The following is a 5,705-nucleotide window of genomic DNA, read 5'->3' on the forward strand; positions in this document are numbered from 1 at the left end:
AAATGAAGCTGGCTTTTATCTAAGTGACGAGACTTTGAAGTTAAAAAAAATAGCAGTTCTAAATAGATGCAAATTTGTGCTGGGGGAAAACCTCTCTCTCTCAAAAAAAAAAGCCACCAGTATCCAAAAATCCAAAGCTTTCAAAATGGGCCAAGCCAAAACCTTCAACACTCTGAATTGTATTTGAAACCCAGTTTGAGATCTGAATTGTGTATACTATTTTTTCCCCATACTCACTCCCTAAAACTGACAGCCTGACATGGACACAGAACCACAGAAATGTAGTGCTAAAAGGAACCTTGAGAGGATAGTTTGTCCAGCTCCTAGTGCTGAGACTGGACCAAGTAAACCTAGACAATTCCTGACCAATGTTTGTCCCACCTGTTCTTAAAAACCTCTAAAGAGGGAAGAATAGACAAAGTCAAAATGAATATTCTGCCAGGGGTATCTTTCTGGTTTCAAAATTTGTCTGTGATCAGCTCAGATTAAACCCTAGCAGGAACACAGAAGATGATGTTAGAATTTATATGGGAGAGGGAAGGGGAGGAGAGAGAGAAAGACCAAGAATGAGAGCAGATACTTTGTACAGACCCATTAAACAGGGTGGGCTAGCTGTTCTAAATATATGGTACTATCAAGCCAGCTGGCTCCAAAGTAAGTATGAACTGGTGGGTCTAACCCAGGCAACCACTGGGTCTTTATTGGGCAAGAAAATTGTGACAGTGTAAACATTGCGAGGCTACCATGAATTAATTTTCAAAAAAATCATGTCCTCCAGAAATTTACACATAATCTTTAGCAAAGGCTGCTCTATGGGTTTGAGAAAGAACTAGAGATAAGATCAGTTATTTTACCTCATCAGTGACACTCCTTGCAAATAATCCAGATCTTAACCAAAATTGCAGACCAGAGAGCTTCCAAAATTGGGAGAGCCATGGAATACACACAATTGGTCAGCTATTCAGTAAAGAAATGTTTCTATTTATTTTGAGATCAAAACTAACAGGCCCACTCTCCCCTGGTATTAGTGCTTTCAAGTTAGGCATTATGCTACTCAACTTCCTAGAAGACCTGTTTTGTACAGAAAGCTAACTTTAAGAGAAACAATGGCATTTGGTTAATCAGGAAACAAAAATATATATAATTTATATCAATTTTTGCAGACAACTTTCCTAACAAAAAATGACATGCTGGAAAAATATGTGGATATACAAATTAACTCAGAGGAGTGAGTTTGAGCTGGAAAAGAGGACCGGCAACCTCAGTGTACAGCACAATAAAAAGTAAATTTCTTTAACAGACTGTTTTAGGGGTACCTAACATCAGTCAGCTTCAAACTCTCTCTGTGTATATATATATATATGTGTGTGTGTGTGTGTGTGCATATATACACATATTTTATTTATATAAAGATAAATGTTGGAGAAATTGTGGTGAAACAGGAGATTTTATGCATATATGGTGAACATGTCTAGTCAAAGAGTATTGGGATGCGATCCATAACCAAATATCACAAACGATTGGATATTTATTACCGAATGATACTTTGGTAATCCTGGGGATACCTAGTGGAAGTGGTCACTCAAAAAGAAATGAAGAATTGATCTCTTATCTGCTAGTGGCTATTCGGAGCCTCTCACTGAAAAAGAAAAATAGTCCAACCATTGAGGAATGGTGCAAAAATGTGGGAGGTTATTGTTATGGAAGAATTAGCAACCAATTATGTACCCAGCAAAACAGAGGACAGATTGATATTTGGTTATCTTTTATTCACTAATCAAAGTACATTCACCTGCAAAAAAGCTAGCACACCTGTTCAATTTTTTGGAATATCAACATTTGATAGACATACCTGATCTGTTAAATGGGTACATAGAGATTTCAATCCATTTAATAAAATCACTAGACATAGGTGTTGCAATAATGGTCACTCTGCAACACCCTGTTAAAGAGAAAGAGCTGATGACTATATTCTAGTAAAATGTTTCTTTAAACCAAAACTAACTGTAGTAATGATTGTTTTTTTCTGACATCTACATGGCAAGGATTTATAAACTTCCTAAATAAATAATTTAAAAAACCAAACCCCTTCAATGATGGGGCTTCTGCAACATCCCTTGGAAGCTTCCCATTGGCATGTAGTAGACGCCACTTTCTTAGTGCCTTGGGCCAACCTCACTACAAAGAAATTCAGAACTCAGCCTTTTAAAGCACAGTGAAGGATTGTGTCAATTGCCCCAAAACACTAAAGCAGGAGTTTAAGAAGGAGTGAAAATGTAAGTTGATCATAAATCTTTGTAGCTCTGCATAAGTAGAGACTATGCCCAAATTCAAAACTTTAGAACTAGATCCTAACTTTGTGCCTCTGTCTACTGCTAAAGTTGCACACAATGAGAGTAATCAAATGTCACACTTCAGGGGAATTCTTTATAACCAAACACCACCTCCTTCTTTCCCATATTTAATATTTTGCATTGGGTCATCTGCTTTCTGAGCAGCTCAGATTAGTTTTCTCCTGTGAACCATCAGAGAGTGACCACTGCCAGAGATAGGACCCCGATCTTGATGTGACAATGGTCTGTTGCAGTTTGACAAATCCTACACTAATTTTTCATTTTAAATTTTGGGGATGGTAGGAAGGCGAGTTTCATGATCAATAACCTTTATTTTGTTTTATGGTGAGACTCTTTTTAAAATTTATTTAAAGGAGTGGAGCTACAGGAGGGAGGTTGTTTGCTTACTCACATTCTAATGAATTTTCTTTCATCTCATTAAGGAAAAAAAAAATCTGAGCAGTCTCTCTTTAATGCAGAACGGAGAACAGACTTCCTGGTTTCTGAAACATGGAGTTGAGGGGAATCAAGATGGTCAGGAAATGTCCAAAAATACATTCACAGAATTCTGAGGGAGCTTGAAAAATCCTCGACTTATTCCATCCAGTACATTCCTCACTCCCACAACAGGATCTTAATTTATAGTAAAGCCTAGGCACTAGACATTTCTGAGTATTAATCAGACACCCACTTTGAGGCTCACATTTTCAAGACAGCCTACATTGTTAAACATAACCTTCAAAAGATATGACATTAAGCAGTAATTATCCAGTAGGCCCACCAGCCGCAACTTATCTGCCTGTGTGTCTACGAGGGGTAGGGGGGGTCAGTGCATACACCATCTCTTCAGCTCTGCATAGGCAGCCGCCCGCACACACACTAATACCTTACCCCAGCTACACCCCCTGTCCGCACTCCCCCCCCACAGACTTGTCCTCTCTCCAGCACATACCATGAGTACACCCTGGGGTAAACGAATTATGCACAGGGCCAAATGTTGGCCTCCGATGCAAAACGTGGCTTTTACTGAAGTCAATAGGAGCAGTGTGCATGCCCTGAAGGGCAGAAGGTAGCTCCTACATTTAGAAAGTATTTAAATAGGAGAAGTTTGAGATGATTGTTTGCTTCTAACAGGCAAAAGTTAGAGAGGACATTCTTTTTGAATCCTGATTCCTGCAGAAAGGAGACTAGGACTGAGGAACACAGCAAAGGGAGTTAAAAGTTCTGGCTAAAGAAAAAAGTGTTTGGCTCACAATCTCTCTCTCTCTCTCACACACACACAGTTTGAAGTGATTACGCAAAAGGAAAACTGCCAGCTGAGAGCTCAGGCCTGTCCAAGACTCAGAGAATGATCTTTCAGCTTTGTCTATCTTCACCTCCCCTCTTCCCCTCTCCCCCCAGATGCCCACCATTACTGCCATCAGTCCAGGTCCACAGGAGCAGCAACAGTTGGGATTCTAATGCAGGCAGGGTTCTCCCCACTTGCTGATGTTTTTAGACACCACGTTACCTAGCCTTGCTCAGAGCAGGTGAGCACGAGATGGCTAAAATAGCACCAGCTGCCAGCACCTTGTAGGGCTCTAGCAGTTTTGGGTAGTGCTAGTATAAAGAGATTCTCTACTTTATGCCAGGCAGAGTGGAAGGGCCCAGGATTGGGGAGTGAATAAGATCCACAAAGGTGGTTTTAAGATACTTTTGCCCCCACCAACTCTTGGGCTGAGCACCTTTGGCCAAGCTATTCTGGTCCAGACACTATGTAAATCAATTTTTGACAATGCATCAGCTCCTGGTTATTTTATTGTTAATAACCAACCAAAAGGAAGTGCAAGAGAGATGGTCAGAAACTAACCCCGCCCTCCCTAGTTTTCACAGTGCATGGCAACTTCACCTGTATTCCCACTCTATGGTCCCTCGAGGGCACCCACCTCCCAGCTCCTCAGCAGTCTTCTCTCTTGGGTGGAGACTTGCATCTCTCCCCCTCCTGACCAGGGTTATTCCAGACTGCAGTTTCCTGCCTACACAGTGATAGCTCCAGAAAACCAGACTGCCTAAACAGGCCTGCATCTGCACTTCTCTTTCCCTCCAGAGATCACCCCCACCTCCCACCCCTAACTCCAGTGGAGCTCTCCTAGGAGTCCTTCAAACCTGACAAAGAGGTTTTTCCACCGCTTTAGCTCAGAAACAGAATCCCCCATGAACAGTGCAGTCTTTCCTTTATACAGGTTGGGCTTTGATCTTGAGACTCTGGAAAATACGTAATCAGCAGACAATAGTTCATTCCTTAGGGCATAGCTTAAAAAGGCTGGGTTTTTGCATAACCAGAGGTGGGGAATTTGCATCCAACTCCCGCTAGATGGCCCCAGGAAACTCACTTAACACTGTTTGTCCCAAAATCCATTCTTGTCTGGCACATTGTTCAGTATTGTCCTCTGAAGTTCAAAACACTTCCCAGAGTTCACATTACATCAGCCCCCCAGAGAGGTGACACATAATACCGTCCCACAATACCTAACCTTTGCATTAATATAAGACTCCAGAGATACTTAAACTTAATTCAACAGTGTCTCAAGGATACTGCAGGAAACTGCATGATCTGTCACACTAATCACTTCTACTTTGTAAATGTTCACACTGCTTTGTCCAATACAGCACATCTGAAACAGTGTTGCCCACACGATTTTAGCATTCAAAATCTAATTAGAGATTAAGTGCCCAACTCTGCCTGTTTTATATGTTAAGGGAGAATTTGGACTCAAATCCTTTATACTTATATTCTATGAAGGCTGGAATTCTGGTTTTCAAACAGCATAAAACACTGATATTTAGTTTTAGTAATTCTCAAAGACAGAGGCCACTAAACAGCACACAAGATTTAAAGTAGGGATAAAAAGCAAATCAACAATATCAGAATGTGATTGTTAAGGTTCAACATTTCACAACCAAAAATGTGCAACTGTCTGAGTATATAAAGCACCTGTTTCCAGCCTGATGGTTTGTGGAATATCAGACCAAAAATTATATCAAAAGTACCTCGGGGTCACAGACTAGTGTTTTCAGGGAAACAAATCTTGAATTGAACACAGACAAATCCAGACCTCATTTTTATGGTTCATTTCTTGGGGAGGGATAGAGAGGGTACCCTAATGAAAAGAAAATCTGGGAATGAATTTCCCTTATTCAGTACTTGGATTTAGGAGAATGGATAATACCAAATGTTAACTCCTCCTCCTGTGTGAATTGAGTATCTTAGTAGGGATTGCCTCCTTCACACACACACACAACACACACACGAAAAGCAAGATTGGAGAAAGTTTCCATGCATAGCTGGAAAATCATAACCACTGGAAATGAGGACTCCTTAGGAGAATGAAG

The sequence above is a fragment of the Lepidochelys kempii genome, chromosome 1 (genome assembly GCF_965140285.1).
Source record: "Lepidochelys kempii isolate rLepKem1 chromosome 1, rLepKem1.hap1, whole genome shotgun sequence".
NCBI lineage: Eukaryota > Metazoa > Chordata > Testudines > Cheloniidae > Lepidochelys > Lepidochelys kempii.